This window comes from Helicoverpa zea, chromosome 14 (genome assembly GCF_022581195.2).
Source record: "Helicoverpa zea isolate HzStark_Cry1AcR chromosome 14, ilHelZeax1.1, whole genome shotgun sequence".
NCBI classification, from domain to species: Eukaryota; Metazoa; Arthropoda; class Insecta; order Lepidoptera; family Noctuidae; genus Helicoverpa; species Helicoverpa zea.
The window spans coordinates 4982937-5006014 of record NC_061465.1 but is presented as its reverse complement, the minus strand read 5'-3'; positions in this window follow the sequence as shown (position 1 = coordinate 5006014).

The following is a 23078-nucleotide window of genomic DNA, read 5'->3' as shown; positions in this document are numbered from 1 at the left end:
CAAGTTTCAAGAACATCTTTTCTTTTTATTCTACCGCTGATTCTTACACGTCTTTTATATTTTTGTGGTACAAAACATGTAGGTATGTTATTCACAAAACTCATAAGCTATCATTATTTTTATGAAACCAGGTATATAGCATTTGCGTACGTTGTCATTTGCGTACGTTGATTAAGCTGGGAGGACTTATGCTGTCGCTCATTGTTACCGCGTCTTTCACTATCATATTTCAGAGTAAGCATTATTTATTCGTGACGTGACACGTAACGTAACGCCTTGAGTGGTGGGTGGTAATATGTATGGCCACTGACAGCTGTGAAAGCTAACTGTTGATTTTTAAAATAATTTTAATAGCTATTATAATTATCGTTGATGTGGTTAAAAATATATTCCCACTGACATTTTCAATAATTTAGAATAATGTGCTTTAACAAAATCAAACGAAATCATGTATTTATTGCCTCATAGATTATAATGTAAGTAAAATAAAATGTTGATATGAACATACACGAATTATTAAGAGGAGTAAAGTAAAAAAATCAATGATTCAAAATGCATGTCGTCTATCAGACTTTAAGCCCATATTGACCAGCAAAAGATATTAAAAGGAAAAGCCATAAAAAGTAAAAGAGCACTTATACTTTGAAGCAGCTCTTACCGGTACGAATAATAAAAATCGAAACGAAAGCAAAAGTATAAGCTGAAGGCTGAGTCTTTCATATTACATTCAATCATAAAAAGAAAAACATTGGACTCCGCCAACACTTTTGCGTCTAATCTTTTTTGTTTTAACGAAGTCTTTTTTCTCATACAATATTAGCATTAGAGTGTATTAATGAGGATCTTGTGATGCAGCTGGAAAACTCGAATGATATTAATTAGCGAATACATTTTGCCTTCGGGGACGCGTTCTATTTCTATTAGTGTCCTTTAGCGATGATTGGAAATACGACCACACAAAGAAACTTTGCTTTTCATACTTGGGCTTTATTTCTGGATTTTTATAAAGTTAATAAACTTTGCAAAGAAAAATATATACTCTTCTCTACTCTCTCTTTTCAAGGCTAGACAGAGTCTTCATAAAATATAATCACCCTTGTCTAAAATAGATCAAATATAAGGCGTGTGTCAAAATCTTATACCTAAGCTATTATTTCTTACGTCTGAAAATAAGTCTACCCCAAATAAAAACTTGAAAGAATTATTAATATATCGCAAAACACGATTTAGTTCAATAGAATTAGGCCCTACGTCTGAGATATTACAACTTTTTCTTTTAGTCTATACTTTGTACACGTAAAAGCAATAACATTAAGTATTTGAAAACTCAAGAGATTTCTTTTGAATAGAGAATATTGTACAAATAGATATAATAAAATTATTATTTTTGAATTTTGTACCTTGTAAGCCTAATTTGTTATTTTAGGTCACATCATAAATTATTTAAAGAATTAGAATAGATTGTACGACATTTATGATTTTCACAAATGTATTTCTCAATTTTTCTCGAAACAGTTCCAAGCTACATTTTTCATCTTATCTATTGCAGCCCATTTTTTGAGAATTCTGTCTTACTGTCAATGGCTATTTCGATGAAAGACATTTTAAAATATTTGTAACATTTTGAAGTAGATCTTGTCTTCTCAAATAATTTCACAACTGAAGCTTGCAATGTGCTCTTTGTGCACTTAAAAGTCAAGCCACGGTTGGCTTCCCCTAAATAAATAGTTATTTCTTCCTAATTCAATTAGTTGCAGACTCTGATGAAATTTCAACTTATTTATTGAGCTGCACAGAGCTTTACCTGTCAAAGTAGAAACTTCCCTATCAACTAACTCGAAGTTTATCGAACATTCTAAATATTTACACGTGTTTGTGTTCTCATATCACATGGACGACATTTACGTACATGTATACAGAGGGTAATGTATGTGTGAGTGTGTCAAGTAAAGTAGGCGTTGTCACCACATATAGGTAATGCTTGATTATATAATACAATAATTGGAGTAGCTTAGCTCCGGTTATTACTAATAGAAATTAAATACCTGTCAACGGTGACATTAATGGTCGTGAATTGCTTAGCTATTACTATCTGTAGATATTCAAACTATGTACAAAAGTTTGTCCAAGCAAATTATATAATTACTAGCTTCCGCCAGCGGCTTCGCCCGCGTGGTGTGTTGATAAAAAGTAGTAGTAGTAGAGTAGTAAAGATAAATAGTACGCCATCTATCGAGCTATCGGGAAGCTCGCGATTGAACAATGAGCTACAGGTTAAAGCGCGAGATATCATTGCACTTCTTACGTATCTTAAAAAAAACAACGTCACCACGTTTTAAAAAGCTATCATTCCACTTCTTACGTATTTTAAAAACACATCGTTACCACGTTTTAAAAACACCCAGCGCCATCTATCGCATACCTCAAGAACTAAATAACTTAACTAATACTTTTACCAATTAGTAATTCGTTGAATTATAGTTATTTCAGGATAAGTAGATGTAAAAAAAACAGTTAAGACGATAAAACAAATTGTACGTCATCCCTCGGGAATTCCTCATTTTGGAGGATTCATTATCGTATCATTTAGCTTCTAAATTTATATGTTCATATTCGTTTGCAATATATAAGTAGATGTAAAAAAAAACAGTTTAGACGATTAAACAAATTGTACATCATCCCTCGGGAATTCCTCATTTTCGGGGATTCATTATCGTATCATTTAGCTTCTTTTACATGTTTATATTCGTTTGCAATATATTACCTTGTTTTAAACGACACACAGCGCCATCTACAATCCATCCATCAAGCAAACAATATTTTTGTTTTCCCTCGGGAATATCTATTTTTTCGGGATAAAAAGTACCTTATTATTTAATCCGGACTTCTGACTTTACGTCTGCAAAATTTCAAAGCAATCGGTTCAGTAGTTACGGCGTGAAAGCGGAACAAACAAACAAACAAACAAACAAACTCACTTTCCGATTTATAATATTAGTAAGGATAAGGATTGTGTACCGCCCCCAAATAAAACTAAAACAAATTTTCAAAATCCATGTAAAATTCTTTGCGTCAAGTAATCTTACAAGTGAATGTTAAGTTAAATATTAGTAAAAGCCTCTGTCAGCCTTGCATTAAGACATTTCCGCTTCATTTTGGTAGTATGCAAAAATGTGGGTGACTGGGAGTCGTTTACGTCATAATCTGTATAACTCACAATAGCGTCTAACGAAGGTTCACCTACATTTATGTACTATTGAAACTGTGGTTGATACTCAATGAACTCAAAGAAACACAAGAATGAGCACAGGTGTGTTTTACTCAGTAAAAACTCTTTACACAAACTCTTTAAAAAAACGGCAACATTACGGTAAATATTTCGCATAATCCTCGGGATGGGCCCATTTTTTTTTATATCAGCCCGTAGGTACTGTCCCACTGCTGGGCAAAGGCCTCCCCATTTTGCCTCCACACCTCTCGATATTTTGGGTCCACCCACCAATCAGGGTTGTAGGCATCCAGGTCATCCTGGATGGGCCCATATATGCTGAGAAAAATCCGTATCAGAATTACGATTATAAATCGCTCAATAGTTCAATAAAATATAATTGGCTTGTTATCGCTCGTTGTAGTGCGTGCGATTTATGCTCCAATTCCATGAAGTTCTAATGAATTATTGTTGACACACTATTTTTAATTGTTTTCCATTCCTACATGCAGTGACACGCAGATTGATTTATCCACCATTTATGTCTTTTACCTTTGGAATTTCAGTCGCCATTTTACCGAAAGGTTTTAGTTAATCATAGCTAATCTTTATAAAAACCGACACAAGATAAGTATTCCGCTGTACGTATGTGATGTCCTCTCCAATAACTTTGTGGACCACTAAAGCTTTTAACAGAATCAGCTTATGTGAAATTCTAAAATTCAAATTTAAGTAAATAATAAAAAAAAATACCAACTTCCAAGTAACATTCAAATCAAGGCTTGGCTCGGATTATTAGTGGCTATATTAATATCGACAAAGGAGCTCGGAAATTGTGTGTGGAACATCAAATGGAGTGCCATTGGAAGGTTTGGCCATAATTTTTATTACATATAAACACGCACACCCGTGCCATTTTCGTGGATTTATTATTCATACTGTTGTTCGCATGATTTTATCTTGTGAACGTAATGTATTTCATAAAATTTTGCCCATTCCAACAGGGGTAAAATTTTTGTCCGGTATATTTTAAAATCTTTGTGGAACAATCTGAATTAGAAAAAGGCTTTCGTATACAATTTCGTATATGTTTCTTTGCACTCATTTTAAAATGATGTAGGTATTGCTAGTATTCTATACCTTCGTCTATTTTTATTCTTTCACATTTCGCTACTAATTAGTGTACATAATTATATTAAATTCATTATAAACTGAGTAAAATTCTGCTTTACTAATTTTCCCCACTTAACCAAATGTTCGATTTTATAACAAATTAAGCGCTCTAGTTTGTATTCACCTTTACAAAAACCAATTCGGCAAAGTTCAAACGCAATAGTATGTTCTTGACACGTTGTTAATTAAAATACATATATACACGAGTTAACATTTAGGAAAACCTTCATATAATGTGTAAACACATACGCACATACTGTTGAAAATGTTTCCCATATTCTGAATTATAGTTTATACAGATACCTGTGTATATACAGGGGTGCGTAAAGTTTTCTGAAAACGAAGGCAAATCCACGGGCAAAAGCAAGTATTTCGTTCGTCCATGGATGGGTGTCCATGTTTATAATGACAAGTTTAATATCAATAAATGGTCAATATCCTTGGTAGTCGTAATGTGTAGTCTGAAGCCAAACAATCTGAAAATTAGGCAATCGCTCCTTGTAAACCACTGCTATTCTTGACTATAAAAACGTAGGTACAAAATAGTAATACACTCATGTCAAACTAAATAACAACCTTAACCTTACATCTGTTATATTCATATTATGTTTCCCGATACGCTGGAGAAAGTCTCAAGTATAAACTACTAATGGTCTTCCCACGCACCTTACTGGCTCTCACTCAAATGACCCCACGTAGACAGTTCAGCACTTTGATTGAAAATCTGACCACCGCCCACTCAGGCCCAAGTCCACCCACAACAAAAACTCAGTTTTCTTAAAACAACTGTTTATCGCGCGCGCTCACTACAAATATTCAGTCGGCCCATAGTTGATTTTTGCTCATAAATCAGTATGAGGATGAATGGAAGTAGGTACACAAGTAATAACGATTAGGTATTTGTTCGGTATCAGACCGACTAAAAACTTTGATTGATTACACGATTTTCAAAAGATTTTTTTTCCTATAACTAAACTAAACTCTCTCGACTCGACTAAATAGTCTGCAGTGTGAGCACAGGCTTACTATATTTTTTTGCGTATATACGAAGTTTACATTTCTTCTAAGAAAAACGGTCTGTTATGTTGTCAGTGAACTTGAACCTCAAGTGCTAAGCCATAGATTATTTAGCACTGACCACGCACCGCCCACAGATCGACAAACAAATTATTTCGCAAAGCTTTTAGTAATAAAACCATTCGTTTTATGTACATAAAATATATGCATAGGTAGGTGTATTTCATTGCTATTGAAAGGAATTCAATAAAATGAATGCGTTATGCTATTTTGGGAGGCTGCCTACGCGTGTCATATTACTGAAATGCTGTTGTAATATTTTATTTGATTCGGTGCATTTTAAAATAGCACTTTGGTTCGAAATTTCCCAAAAAGAGATATAAATATAATAGTTTTTCTTTGATTGGGATGTTTTTATCATACAGAGCAGTTTTGTTGTCCTTTGTACATATGTATATACAGACGCGATTCATGGCGGGGTACGATCTTTTTAAAGAGTTGAGAAAAATATATGGCACATACAACGCGTTGACGGTGATGGTTTTAAAAAGACATGGTATGCTTAGAACCTAAGAAAAAAATACAAATAATTTTCTATATAAAAAGAACAGTATTCACACTAACAAAAGTAAGAATTACTTACTGTAATCTAAAAATGACGTCACCATTCATTAAAACCGACACTCATTCCGACTGCTAACGAATTTCTCCATCAGTGTATTCTAATGACATGTAAATGAAGTAAAGTCGCGTGTTCAACCAGGCCTATTACTGACTGTGAATAGAGCGCCTAAACTGCTGAGACCTTGGTAGAGTTATATTTTTATAGTATTTTTTATTTTCTAAATGTGACTCAGAATAGTGTATAGTAATTATGTATGTATGTATTTCATATTTTTTGGACTATTGAAGTAATAATGGTGTTTAGACACTGTCTTTAAAAGTAAAAATGTGCTATATTAGGATGAAACATTTAAAATTATTGCTGTATAAACTTGATTGATTGTCAATTTTGGAAATTGTAAAAAATACCCTAAAGAAAATAGGTTCTGTAAGCTTTGCTTACCACCAAAGTTGGTAAGTAAAAGAAAATTTTAATCATCTATAAAACTAAAATCATTAATTTCTTTAATACCTACAAATTATTTAATGTATCGTTGAAGTAATTATTTAGCCATCAATAGCTTGAAAACCATGTGGCAATCACGACCTATCTTATTAGATACGAAGCAATGTAGTAAGGTATGTACCAACATACAATTTGTATCAAATATCTTGACACATACTGTACTGACATACATTCATACATACTGTATCTACATACATATTGTACCTACATACGTATCTATAGTTGTGAAACGTTAGAATAATGATAGTACTGACAGAGACATAATAGGATCGTCAAATGCATATTCTCCGTGCTGTCAGTGAGTGTCAAGCATGTATTCTGATACCCGAGGTAATTTTGCTGGATAGTTTGTGCTGAACATTAATTATACCTGCCTAACATATGTTTATTTATACCTACCTACAATTAAATACTACTGTTTAATGCAAAATTATTAAGTATATTAATTATACTTATTCAATCATAAAAATACTACTACCTTCTAATATTTTTATTCTGAATTGAACTTTAGTATCTTAAATATAAGAGCATTATATTGATCTTCCTACACTTTTTCCTGCTGTCGTTCGAAACTTCATAAAACCAACCATGAACGCCAAAATTTGCTCACCTTACAAAGAAAAGGCACTTTAAATATTAAATAACCAAGTAAGTGCTTCTTTTCTCAACTTGGCTTCTTAGCATCGACAGAATATCGAAATTTCCTAAACAGGTTTAATTTTTAATCGCTTTATTGATCGACTTTGTAACTTTGTTGCGGTTTCCTTATAAAAAGCTTTTTAATTACAAAGTAGAGTAGAAATTATTATTAAGTATAAGTCTATAAAGATTAGGTAGTATTTTGCATGAAAATACCTACATATGTTTTAAAAAGCTAAGTGGATTGATTTGATAATTATAATTTTACACATATTAGTCACTTTAGAATAATACCTATAAACATAACAGATTTTACATTACGAGCAACTGTAACAGAAATCCCCAACCATTACAATTTCACGTCACAAAATACTTAACTAAACACCATATTTATAATGCGACCTCATGGCCCACAATAATGTTCAGAAGGGCGTGCCGTCAGAATGGCGTACATCCCAACGACCTTTTTTCATGCATGCCTTATTATAACGAGCTACAATATCTGGGTACGTAGGAGTATGTAGATAGACAAAATGTGGCTACCCAAGTGATAATACCCTTAATTGTAGCAACACTTGTTCTGTTCATTGTTTTAACTTTGATATTTGGTTATTTTGTATCTTTACATGTTGCTAATTTTAAATACGGGTTCATATGAAGCTTTTTGTGAAATCCTTTTTTTCATCCCCCTATACCTACTTACCTACACACAAAAGTATATCTCTCTTTTTTCCATTGAACATAAAACTTTATTTCAGTATTTGGAAAATAATACAGAGTTACCTTAGAATAAGAGTATTTAGAGAGTGTCTCACTTAAATCGTTTGTATCATAAACAATCTATACTAATATTATAAAGCTGAAGAGTTTGTTTGTTAGCTTGAACGCGCTAATCCCAGAAACTACTGGTCCGATTTGAAAAATCTTTCAGTGTTAGATAGCCCATTTATCGACGAAGGCTATAGGCTACTTTTTATTCAGGTTCGTGGAGAGGTTCCCACGTTATGCGGGTGAAACCGCTGGCAGAAGCTAGTACAGTATAATAGAGTAGCATCCAACACACGGTGCAAACTTAGCATAAACTAAATTTAACAATTCGTAGATCATTAAAATATTTGTCACGTACGGGTCTCGACCCTTGAGAAGTTCCGGGTTTCCTCTAGCTATATAAATTTATCCCTTATTGTATTATCTACATATTACATAACTATTGAAGAAACACGTTCATACTGTTTCCTTGTACGTTCCGATATTTCTTGCAATATAAACAATATATGGGTAAAAATGCTTCGTAAAAGTTGCAATATCTTTTTGTTAATACTATATGCTTGGTGTTTTATACTCAGCATATTATTATACATATATGTGCAAGATTCTCGTCAATAAAGATTTGATCGTTTGATGTATTAGTTGTATAATTGTATATTACTATGTATTATATTCTGTTATTATAATTGCAAGCAACAATACATCATCATGATCTATAGCAATGAGGGATGGTGTAATTCAATCGGAAGAAATAGATATACAGCTTATATTTCCTTAACTTTTACGGGCTCATTTTGTGGTTTTCTTTCGCAGATCAGAGTAGTTTTTGCATCTCATGAAGAAATTATAGGTGTATAATCATATACACGCATATGCTTAAGTAGTAAGTTGTCATTGAAAAAATTCCGTTTTAAAAAACCATGAAGCACACGGCACGTCATAGAAATCAGTATAAAATTAATATTAACTCACGAACTGGCGTACAGTAAGAAAACATGTGTATTTTCTCTTATGAAATGTATTTTAATTGCATAGGACTTGGATTTCTCATCATTTCCCCAGTCCTTTCAGTTAGAGGTCGGTCGGCCAGATGCGGCTGAATATCAATATTTTAGTTGGAAGTGCCATCTGACCTCTGCCCACCAATTACGGGGCAACACCGATTTTAGTAGTTAGGCACATGAATGTTTGCAACACTAAGAAATTCTTATCGATTTATTGTACATTCTCTTTATGAAAATCGTTATATTAATAAAATGGAGAGTTTTTTTTTGAGATAAAATCTATGAGAGTATAAGAAAGGTTATATTTTTTCCGAAGAAGTTACCATCAGGATGTGAACGTGACTTGGATAAATAGATGTGAAATAACTTTTCATCATATACCATCACACGGATATTGTTTTTAAAATCAATTATAACGTAGGTAGTGATGTACGCACGTTAAAAAACTATATTGCTAAGTACCTTGCTGCAATTTGAATTAAAAGCACTCAAAACTTCCATTTTTATTTTTTACAAAGCCTACATTTTTAAATCACTTATTTTTACATATCTCATATCATATGGTATCCAGCGGTATCGTAATAAAATTCCATGGTGAATGCCAACCGTGCTGTTACGAGCCCAGCCAGGGTAATTAAATTCTGTCTGAATTCGTTAAGCGCGAGTCTACAATGTACATACATACGAAATGTTCTAAATTGTTGTGTTTGTTGTAAAGTATTTCACTTGAACTGATATCTGTATGCACGGGGCGTTCGGTCTTCCTTATCCTTTATTAGTTTGTAGGTTGAATACGTGAATTCGATTGAGTCTGTATAGCTGTATTATTTCAGGGCTGATGGATTAACTTAGAATGTTTGAAAATCTTTAGGTGCTGTTTTATAAGTTGGTTAGGATAGATAAGAATCCAAAAACATGACAATGGTGCACAAATTGTCATCGCAACATTATACAATAGAATCTTTTACAACACTTAAACATAACAAAAGAAGCATTATCTAATACCAACATCGAACATTAGACTAATAAAATAATCTACGAAAATATAAATCCTCCATTTATTCACTAATGTTCATAAACATTTCACATTTAAAACGTCCGTAAGCTACTTCGTCAGTCAGTTACAAGTTGAGCTTCGAATCCCCAGTCTGCGGTCTCCAGATACACGTATGACCAAACTAAGGTTCCCAAAGGACGGACCGACAAGTCACAATTTATGTAGACAATATTAGGGTACAGCTGAATAATCTCACACAAAATGAACGATTATATTCCCCAGACAATATAGGATTAGAGTAATTTAAATTGTTTGCTGTAAACGATTCAACAAATGTAGTAATGGAAACCCTTGTTGGATTTGAATTTGAAACGTTAATTTTCTGTTCTATCTCGCAAAAATCTTGTTGTTACTTAAATTAGGTATTTGAATTAATATTTAAGATGGAATTTAAGTAATATTGAAATAATAGATAGCACTATTAAGTGGCAAGCAGTTCTATTTCAAAACACAATCTAACTAAAATATAGATATTGTTAAAGCTTATATATGTAGCTATCATTATTACGGGTTTTAAGAAGTTTCATTATATTGACTTCCATTTTGTAGTGAGAAAATACATTATAATATATTCCTATGCCTCGTAAGCAAAATATATTGCCGTTTACAATCAATGAGTTAACATTGCATACATAAGTGATTTGATGCAAAGCGCATGCACGTAAAGCGTTCAGAAATTAATATGAATGCTCGAATGCACCATTGAATAAGTAATCGGTATTAATGATAGCTTCTGCCTTTTCCGAACGAGGAAAATGTAGCGTTTTATTGAGATTGATGGCAATTCTATTTCTCTTTGATCTGTTTGAAAAAAAATATCGAAAAAGAAGCATGAAAGTACCGAAATACAAGTATTGGCGGATTACCTTTCATCCGATGGCCACTATTTTAATTCCTCGAGGGAGAATGTTAAATAAACTACGTGAACGGAAAACTAAATAAGTATTGCCCTATTTCTGAGATCGTCTTGAAACATTCTATTCTTAGATCGTCGTCGCCGTCTAACGAAATTACTCTGCATAAATAAAATTCATGCTAAGTGAGAAATATTGGCTCAATATTTACCAATAAGAATGAACTTTATAGATTTGTTCTTTGATTTGTTTAAGAAATCAAACAGTACTTTTTACCTTTACTTTGCTACAAACTTATGTGTACCCAAATATACTGAAAATGCATAGATTTAGTATTTCAAGGACCGCACAAGGTCTACGTAAGCCGCTTTACCTATTAAGTATTAAACTTATAGCAAATGTTTGTTGTAATAAATCCTCTCGGTTAAATTTCCTTTATAAATCGATGGTTTAAAACGATTTAGCAAAGAGCTTGAATAGTGTCAACACCAATGAACCGTGATCAAAGCAGAGGAGATTGCTCTTTGCGGAACCAGAACTTAGTTTTTCAATGAGCTAGATTAACTGCCTGTAACCTTAATGATTTTTATTCGAGCTATATTAAAGCTTATCTACATAGAATCAAAGTCTCATTTCGTTTGAGCATTGACATATGTAATTTGTGAGACATTTTCACACCGCTTGGCCCGCATATCATATATGAACCAAAACTGAACTGAGTACAAAAAATTGCTCTTAAATACCATATAGAAGAAAATAGTAAATTACCTCTAGATTTGAAGATACGTATTTTTATTTGTTGTCAACACGTACGCAATCACCTCTGTCCTAGATTGGGTAATCTTATTCCAACAATGAAATATTTACTCTACATATTAGGACAAGGATTCTCTATTTACAGGTGTATTTGGACAGGATCGATGTGCGCAATTTGGACGTAAATGCCGAAAGAGCAGAGCAACATTACGTCTGTATACAAAGGTACCTATACTATATAGTTTATCTGTACATATGTAAGTAAGTATTATGTATTTTGTCTAGAACTAAGATAGCAATAAAACTAAAATATTTAATCAGATCAAAATTATTTGAGACATTTGAAAACATAAAAGCATTTATCGTCTAATAAATTAATTAAATAAAACCATTTAAGCAAGCATTTGAAACCTGCTAAATTACACTCAAGTATTTCACGAAAATCTTATTAATTAATACGTTTTCAGTTTAATTAATAAATTAATATTTCGACTAAGATAGTCTGGAACTATTTGAGAATAACTTGCATTGTTTCAGAGTTTATAGTCGAAGTCATAAAGTTGGTGTTAACTCAAACTATAGTTCGGCCATTCAGAGAATGCGTTCCTGACACGTCGCGATTGAACTGACGACGTAACTTTGCAATGGCGTTGCAGTTACGATAAAAATATTTTTGCTGGTTGTTTACCGTTTTAACAATTGAGGAGCATTAAAACAACATTATTATATCAATAATCAATGAATGTAGTTACGTCGTCAGTTCAATCGCGACGTGTCAGGAACGCATTCTCTGAATGGCCGAACTATAGTCTCCTTCACGCTGCAACCACCTTCTAAAACGTTTTGTCAAACTTGGACAAGCTGTCTATACCGCAGGCGTCTTTGCAGTGGTTTTTAGCAACTTAACATGGACTTATATTGTTAAGTTTACACGGTCCAAACTAATATTAGACTGTTAAAAGTTCCAGTGACGTTTTACAAAGGTCGGACGTTTTATGGACGTGTGACAACGTTTTTGTTGAACATTAAGCTTTGTATCTTCCATTCACGTAAGTTTTGTGAACGTCAAGATGACGAACAAGTTTTTATTAGAATGAAAGTGCTTTCAAAACACAAAGAAGAACAACGCTTTGTTTTTTTTTTCGGATAAATTTTGTTCTTTCATTTGTTTTGTCTTCTCCAAGGACCTTGTAGGTTGTTATATGTACGTGTCAAGTATTATTTTTTCATGGAAAAACTTCATCTGTGGCGATTTTTCTTTCAAAATGAGTGTACCTATTTGTGACTACTCACGAACTGACATACCAAGAATGGGGTTAAAACTTAATTTGTCACAACTTTTCGAAAAACCTGCAGTCTCAATTACTCCGACAAATAATGTAAGTCGAAAAAGTATGTTACGTGAAACTTAATCGTTTGCCGAGAACATGCAATTAATCATCGTGGATGCTGCACAGATAGCGTTACTCGTGGGCTGCAATCAAGCGTGGATGTGGGCGGGGCTAGTAAACTTCTCCAAGATTGCAGTACGAAATAAAACACCGAAGAATGCTTTGGAGAAGTTAAAGCTATTTTGTCGAGAGTTGTTTAAAATCTGAACAATTAAGTGCTGCTTTGTTTTGGAAGGTTCACTTACAGATTTTCATTAGGTACCGTACGATAAACACACTCAAAAATAATTAACATAAAATTATAACTGCACAAAAATGGAGTATAGATACATTTATATAGGTAGGTATGTATCGTATATAGTATTCGTATAAAGGTTATGTTTTAAACTGAAAAACAGCGTAAAAAATGCGCTGTGATATTATTTTTCTGTGCGAGTATCAATATAAAAATAAATCAAAATTGTAACCGGAATTCTTGTTAAGTGTATCCATCTACATACGAGCATGTTCCAAAAATATTTTATTAATATCAAAATCATGGCAGGTATTCGGTGTATTTCTTCCATCGAACATTCTTTTCTTCGAATATTCTATGTATGTATCTTCCAGTTATTTTGAAAGTACCTTTGTCATTTGGATACAATTTATTAAAATTATCTGATCTCATTCTTTTCAACCATCTTCTTAGTAAGATTGCATGTCATTATAATGATACGAGAAAGTCTGATACAATTGTTTTTTTAAGATAACACTGTCTAGACTGAAGATTAAGTTTAGCAAGCTTTTCAAAATTAGCTAGGTATACTAGAAGTTTTCTTCAATGGCATAATTTTGTTTCTGCAACGGGACAACTTTGTCGTGGCTTCTTTGTGAACTTCAGCTAATTATAGCATCAACTTATTTACTCAGTAAAATACTGCAAACGAAGGCATCGATGCATGAAGTTAGGATTGGCATAAAAACACACTGTATGAAGCTCGCGTCAAAGCGGCACATTTTATTTACTTTTTACTGAAGTTTCAGAGTAAATATATCCGTATCCATAAACCGAAAAATAAACACGTTAAATGTGAAGCAATGAACAAATACTATGTATTTCGCATTAATTTGCAGGAGTATTCGTTTGGTTTTATTTTTGTATGATAAAATCCGCGGTAAGTTACGTTTAATCCTGTATTACGGTATCTTTGAATTTTATGGTTATAAAAAAGCATTTTGAAATCATCACAACGTCAATGAGTAACGATTCATATGTATACCTATTATTGATTGAACTTTAAAATCAAACGTAATAGACTGGGTTTCTAAACTAAATGATATCATGTAAAATGTTACAAAGCCTGATGATGCCCGATGGCATAAAATCAGGGATTTTTACCACTACATTTATGGAGAACAATTACAATATTGCCTACTCAACAAATAATGTAGTGCAGTCCCAAAAATCCTCTTATTATTTGTTATACGTAAGCTTTTAAGCCGCAAACAACTGAAGGCTAACATAATACAGTTGCTACGGAAACCACATAATGTTGTGGTAAATGTTATAATATTGTGTACATCTGTGTTCTGTGTAGTCGACCGCCAGTTAATAATAAGATGTCGCCTTCAGTATCTGAAGGTCGCTGTACGGCCTAGTGAATTGACAGTAATTTTTGTGTACTTATATGAGAAAATCTTACAAATATTATAAATGATTTTGAGTTTGGATTTTTGAAGACTTTTCTACTATCGTGCTCACACACACAACATGTGCTCGGATAAACAAAATTGGTTGAAAACTAGTTTATATTGGGGTCCAATTTAAAATAGTGGATACTTTTTATCCGAGTGCTGAATGTTGTTACCTCGAGATGTAGATGTAACCAAGGGTAGAATGTCGTGACTGATAAAATTAGTCGAAATTATTAGAACTACAAAGTCCAAGGCATCAAAAAGCAAGTAAAATTAGATACTATTGTGTTTGGATTATTTTGGTAATAATATTATTCCACTATTGTTTCAAAACTATTATTAGCCTTTTGTTGAGTTACTGTAGCGGATTATATACGGGAATAATTTTAGTAGATTCTCTATGAATTAATTAACTTTGATGATGACTTGCGCGAAACTATTTGGTTTAAGTTTCGAACTATGTGATATATATGTACTAATATGTAAGTAGTACCGTACAAAGATGTAAGACAAAAATTTGAAACTTTGTAATAAATTCGGAAGACATACAAAAGAACTTTTGAGGAAAATATAAGGGAATATGGGGGATATTTATTTTTAGTCTTAACCTGGAAAGGTTAAGTGGCTGCCTACGCCTTTCGTGTATAGTATTATGGAATAAACTCTCAAGTTCCTTGAGAGCATGTTAACAGAAATAATTATGTAGTTCTATTATTATTTTTAAGTTTGAAGTGAATTGGGACTTGATATTTGAGGTATTGATAATATTGCTGCTGAATATTTTGAAAAATTCTAGAAAAAATTGTTTATAATAGTAAGATCAATTCAATCATGGTTTTATTTATTTAGGTAAACGTTCGATAATTATGTATTCTTACTAATTTAGTACAATAGGTTTTAAAAACATAACCGTTTCAGATATGTTATGTTACAAGTTTTAATGCTTAAAATCCCAGTGCGGCTGCAGCTTTGAAGAATAAAGTTGCTACAGTAGAAACTTGAACTATATACACAGATAATGTATAAAGTTTTATAAAATAAAAATATTCAAAGCCGATTAGTTTCAATTTCATGCGTACGCCAGACTAAATAAATGAAATGAACAGATATTTTCCAGGATAGTATTTTTCTTTTCATTATTAACGAGAATTACGTGTTTGCTCAGACGTCTACGATATTTTCAGAAATGTCTTACTATCTTATTTTGAAGTAGGTACGAACTTTTTCAAATTCCTAATATCATCTTTGCATGTTATGACGTGGTATTCTGAAGCTCATTTAGGTATCTTTTTTGGTAAGCTGTAAGTACTATTGACCTACTAATACCTGTAATGTATTGAAGACATCTCACCTTTCGACTGTAACTTATACAGTGGCCACGCCACTTACAGCTTGTAATTTCAGTTGTTAAAGTTTTCTCTACATCGTCTACATAAAAAGGTTTAATATGTCCATATTATATTGCGTTACTATTCTGTAGACTTTCTTTGGTTTTGAAAGCTGCGTTTTTAAGGAAAAAAGTACAAATAAAAAGTATTTGAACATTGCCTTCAAATTGCTCCTTAATTTCTTGAAATTGAATTTTTGTATTTTGTGGACGAAATCTTAAAAGTTGGAAGTCTAAAATCCAAATGTGAAAAGCTAGAATTGAAAGTGAGACAATTTAAGTGTCGTTTTATTCGATACTGGCACACAATCCGATTAGTGTTCTCATGAATAGCGGCACGGTAAACATGTTATTCAGTTAGCATGTAAGTGCATGAGACAAAGGCCCACACTGCTTCTCATATGTAGGTGAAGGCAGGCGCGATCGCAAATAGGTGCACTTACCTGTTGAATGCCAGTCTATTACCTTTTATTGTATAAGACGACGACTTACTTATGTATGACCTGCTTCAGAAGAGGGTGAACTAACTAAATAATGACCTCTGCTTCATATGGTTCATTCGTGTAATGTTCAAGTTAATTTATGAGTACTCTCTTCAAAAACTGTGCCATAAATATAATTTACTGCCCTTCCAACGGTAGTTATTTCACCCCTTATGGAAATTAATAATTGCGAATTATAAATCACTTACCTGAGCTCAGGGACGCTCCACGGTATTACAACGAACGATTTATAATTTTACAGCGACGTATATATTTATTTAATTCAGAATTCTAATATAATAAGTAAGTAGTCAACAGGTAACACAGATGCGAGTATCAACAACAGTTTCTAAATATCTCAAAAGTTACAACAAGTTACAACGCGCTCCGCATCATGTTACTGTAAGAGCCGTCCGTAACAATAATAACACTGACAGGAAGACGAAACCAAGCGTATGTGGGATTGAAGACAAGGCAGAGAGGAAGCGAAGAGTAGGCATCACAGGTAGCTCGAGATCAGCTCAGAAGTACGATGGAACTAACCGAAACGAAAGTAAATCAGGAGAGACCGGGCACGACAACGTAGTGCTAACACGCGCGACGCGACTCTAGCGAGTTCGGCTGAGGTGTTAAAAGTCTGTAAGATTCAACAAGTGGTTTGCGAGGGCCGGCGACGCGGACCGGCTCGGAGGTCCTCGCGGCGGGAAAGCTCGCCCGCCAGTGCCCGAGCTGCGCCGCCCGCCAGCCTCCGGGCTGCGCGCGTGTGTGCGTGCACCCCGCTACACCCTTCATTGTTGGCTCGTGTCGACACGCGCGCGCGGCTGTGTGCGTGTATGACGCGCCTACGGGTCTGGCGCACAGGTGAGCCCGGGCCGACCCAGCCAGCGCGTCCCTGTCCTATCTATACCGCTTTTACAATGAAATGGCTCGGTGAACACAAACTACCTGCGTGCTACATTAGCGGACGCATAGCTCCCATAAGTCCCCCGCTTTATTCACTCAGGTTTTTGTAACGAGCTCGTAATACAAGGTGAAATTACTGTTGCGATTGTTGCTACATGAAAAGGTTGAATTCCTCGCACTTGTGGAGTGCTCGAGCGAAACTTTTGCGTGCCTTACCGAGCTTAGGTACATATTTATTTAGTAAGCCTCTCTTGCTTGAATATCATGAATAGTTCACATTGCATTGTACTGAATAATTTTATATTAATTTAGATTGTTTAATTAAACAAGAGGCGAGTTAATTACATTGTTACGTGCCTGTCAGTAGGAAAGGTTTCTGTTGCACTGTTATTTTAACATTTTAAAGCATTCTGTTAGAATATAGTTGGTAAATTGTTTCTGAAAGGCTCGGCCACATTTAGTTTATTAGGTAATAAACTATTCAGAGTGGTATTTAACATGGTTTTGATTATTTCGAGCTACAAGCTATTCTTGAATAAACTCTTAAAAGTATTCAGATGCTTCGTAATTTAACTAACATTGTAACAATAGTTGGTTAGACAACAACTGTAATGAGTAAAGAATTCTTCTCGTGTAATTTTAATCTGACGCTGCGCGCGTAGCAAGGCTACATTACTACGGCTGACACTAATTCGTAGCAGCAGACGTTTGTAATCAGCTTTCTTGCTACGCCGTAGTAGCGTAGCAAGCCACTTTTTAATATTCTAAACTTTGTATTATATAGGTGTTTCTTCATGAATATCCGAATCAACACAGTTTCGCAATCTATAGAGCTTCAGAGTCGGTCCCCTTTGATGTCGTGCAATGTCGGCCTCGTGTCACCGCGTCGAGATACCAATTTCGACCATCGTGAAAATATGCGAGACTTGTTTACAAAATTGTTCTTTTAACCACTCATTGACGCGAAGGATTTTAATTATTGTATGAAATTGAATAGGAGTATGTAAAGAACGTAATATAAATTAAGTATTTTTTCATATATCTTGAACATTTGTTATGTAAAGAGCGAGTATTTTCGTGCTTTGTCTGACTATTGTTACTGACAACGGGTATTTATTTTAAACATGATAAAATAAAATATTGGTAGGAAAATTATATTAGTATCCGCCTACATTTTCCGTAATGTCAAGTACAGAAGACTAGAATAAAGTATAAAGTTTCAAGTAAGATGACGTAAATACGTAGGTACTACTTTTATTATATTTCTATCATAATCTTGTAAATTAAAAGCGCCGGAAGACGCTGGATGCAGGTCGCTTCCAACAGGTATCTGTGGAGATCAAAGGGGGAGGCCTATGTTCAGCAGTGGACGTCCTATGGCTGAGATGATGATGATGATGAATCTTGTAAATAAAGTGTATAATAAAATTTGTTGTAAATAATAAATATTACGCAGTAACATGACTTTTGACATTAACCACTGATCTCTAGAAGAACTTGCGAAACATTTCAATGAGAATATACAAAACGTCCACTTTGAAGGCATAAGTAATTTTCTCGTAACCTATCACCTAATGTTAGTATTGAAGAAAAATACATTATTTACTTCCTTGTTGTTACTTTTGTTGAAATAAGTACCTAGTATAATCCAACTTCATAAAATTATAGAAGCAGACTATTTCAGACCTCGTCATTGCTCAAAACACCAACGTATTTTTATTTCCAGTCATGTAGTGTGGAAGTTTAGTATTTGAGTGATGAATGCAATATCATACGCTTGTCAATAAAATATTGCTTTTAGAATAAAAATTCTTTACCTTTTGAGATTATAAAATTCTCCGAAAAGTTTTCTGCGAATTTCAGTTGCAAATTGATGATCTCTGCCGAACCTCAGGTCGCTGAGCTGGTTGGCTTGGTTGGGTCATCATTTCTGTGACAAGCATTTTTGCTGGCTGTGGTTTGAGTGTTACAATTAATATGTATTTATAAATATCTATATTAACATATTTTATTAGTTGTGTTAGCTTCCATAACACAAGTTAATTAACAGTTTACCGTGGAGCTAACCGACCGTGTGTGAAAGGTGTACTGAAAAAAAAAAAACTATTAATAAAATAAACACAGCTGTGTCTATTAGTGTTACTAATAGTGTTACTGTAATACATACGTATGCAATTAATTACAAGGTTGCAAGCCATGAGATAGTATTGATCGAGCTATTTACTTAATTGGTGTTAATGCTTCCATGGGCTCATTACAGGCAAACTGAATTACATAGAGATAATTAGTAGGATGGTAGGACCTTTGTAGTGGGAAACTTCAGGGTTTGAGGGAGATTAGTATTATGTTGTTCATTGGTGGTTTTGGTAATGTTCCAAATTATCAAATATAATAATATTAAATGGTCAAAATTAAAACGCAAAGGGTAAAACGGGACCCTATTGTTTTCGCTCCTCTGTTCGTCCGTCCGTCCGCCTGTCACCGGGCTGTATCTCATGAACCGTTATAGCTAGAGAGTTGAAATTTTCACAGATAAAATACATATTTTGGGGGGCTCCCATACAACAAACGTGACTTTTTTGCTCATTTTCTAAATAATGGTACGGAACCCTTCGTGTGCGATTTCGACTCGCACTTGGCTGGTTTTTTTTCTTTATATCTATACGGGGCGAGAATGCTTCACCATTCAGTCACAGAGTCCATAATATTCAGCCGGCTTAGAGGTATATCCTATCCAGGACTTCAATTAATTTTGACAGGACTTTGCCACAGTCACTAACTGTGGAAAGCCACAATAGACCCCAAACGAGAACTTGACTGTATTTTTTAACTGACTTCCCAAAAACAGGAGGTTCTCAATTCGCCGGGATCTTTTTTTTTATGTATGTTCACCGATTATTCGAAGACGCCTGGACCGATTTGCAATTTTTTTTTTTGTTTGATTTGATATACCTTCCAGGTGGTCCCATAATCACCAGGTCAGGATCTGATGATGGAAACCCTGAGAAATGGAGAGCAACTTTCAAAAATTGTAGGCGTGCATAGATTAAAAACTTCTAAACTACCTCGTGTTTGGGCTTATATTATTTGTATTGACGAGACCTTTGCAACTGTGAAGGTTTGGAGCTGACCTGATGATGGAGACCGGAGAAGGTCGAGGGAACTCGATAACTGAACATGTAAACTACGTCGTGTTTGGGCTTATATTATTAGTATTGATGAGAAATTTCCACAAATGCGGATAGTGACAACTATGCTTGTCACTGAAAAGCCTGAGCCTGAGAGAACTGTGGCACATGGGAGCAGCCGAGTTCTGAATTGGATGGTCAAAGTGAAGCAAGGTCAAAGCGGACATAGGTAAGGGCAATCAACTTGGGTAATGGTAATTATTTTAAACAAATGCTTTTGGATAAATATCATATAGTAGGTAACTTCGCACCTACGTTCAAGATTTCATCTAAGCTTTAAAATGCGCAAAACTGGATAGCGAAGGTTTATAACTCAGCTGGTGATAACTCAATTTTAACAGATCGACCACCAACGTTTTGAAACGGAACGATTTATAAACGTATTCGCGGAACCCATTATTGTTAACTTCGTTCTGAAATTCCAACGAACGCATACGTGAAATTTTAAAATAAATGGATTTCCGATGAATAACCAGATGCAATGGAAAAATGTTTGCGGCAAATAAATGCAGATATCTACCATGTTATACCTACAAAGCTTTCGTTGAATCGATACCTACAGTTCTGTAGAACATAACACTCATAACGAGCTTTACATTGATATTTTCCGGAAAAGTAAGTAGCTTTTCCCTAAATATTGATATTTAGGCTGCCCTGATAACAAAGAATGCAGTAATCGACATTTTTGAGATTTTCACTTTTTTCCAGAAATGGTATCCCAAGAGGTTCATGTACATGAAAAAAAAATATTATCATAAAAAAATCACTCCAAGTATGTTTTTTATGTAATGATTTTCGCCGTACTTGCATAAAAACTGCTTCAATGATAATAAAAAACGCAGTATTAAACATGGCCTAAGAAAAAATGCAGTACTTGCAAGAATACCCTAAAACAGAATGCAGTAATATCCACTACTTTATTATTTTGTTTTAAATTCAGTAGACAAATTGATAAATTAAAACGCAGTACTCTACATTACTGCATTTAAGTGTAGTAAAGGATTGCGAAACTCGTAGCAGTGCGATCCATTGCCGCGTTTTGTCTTAGTAAATCAGTTCGGCGACGTCATCGGTGGAGTAAGGAACATGAAGTAGGTTTTTAACATTCGTATAGTTTACTCAATACTTTATTTGCATTCCACGATGTAAAAACTTAGGAACGACCTAAGTTAGCTAAGAGACTAAAAAACCTTAATCTTAAAATGCACCTATTATACATATATAAGTCCTTGAGAAGACACAGTACACTTCAACTTATATAGTTCCGAGCATATAATAATGGCAATAATTACTAAAAAATAATGCAGTAATCGACTTGTGCTAAGACATAATGCAGTAATACGCGCAAGTGCCGCATTTAGTTTTAGTATCCTGTGACTCGGAAACAACCTGATACTAAACCAAAACGCAGTAATACGTATTATAATTGCATATATTAGTAAATTAAATAAGGGAAAATTATATTGTAAAAGCTTGATTTTTTTCCGAATTTTTAGATATATATTATGACCAATAAAATACGAACATCTTGCTCAGATGATATGAAATATGTTTTTTGCGTTTATCTCGTAACCGCCATTTTGCGATTACTGCATTCTTAGTTATGACGGCAGTAGGGAAAACGGTACCTATCTACCTGCCTATTCTATCTCTGAGAATGGTAACCATTTCATGTAGGACCAAGAAGCAGATTTAGCGTGAAATATTAAGTATGAATACCTAAGTTTCTCACTTCCGTTATTTGGATACTAAAAATCAAGTCAAAATCAAGAAACAGTGCAGTCCGGGTTGTTTTGGTAAGGAGAGCTGCTGCAGATGATACCTATGTCAAGTTCATGAGTTGTCGTTGATAACAAAGTTTGGTGTTTAGCAGATGATAAAAAAGGATAAATCCATATTTTAATTAAGTAAGTATTTATATACCTACCTACTTAAAGCGCTTTATCATTAGCATCATAGCTGATAGGGTCAACCGATTTGGATGCTGATTTTTAAGTAGTTAGGTATTAAAAAAGTAATGTACTGACCTAATTACTTGAACCTTATCTATGGTGACATACATATGTACTGGAGACGAACACGTTGAAAGCACCGAACGCGTCGAAGAAACTTATGTGACTTGTGAGTGTTAAAGCCGAGCCGAATCGTACGATTCGATGCGGACTATGCGGACTAATATTCGTTTGCTCGGCCCGTTCGACGCGTTTAGTTTTTCCGAACAAAAAAAATAATTCAACAGAAAGTCCTATTTGAAAGAATAAGAAACCAGATTAATTTCCCACCCAGAGTTTTCTCACATTTGAACCCAGATTTTTCCCATTTTTTCTTTACAGATTCAAGATTGACAACACTGCCATCTATGGACCTTTTGAAAAACGAATGGAATAGCGGAAACCCGAAGAGTTATTTGATTAAGTATAACCAGTAATAGATGCCGCTAGTGAATGC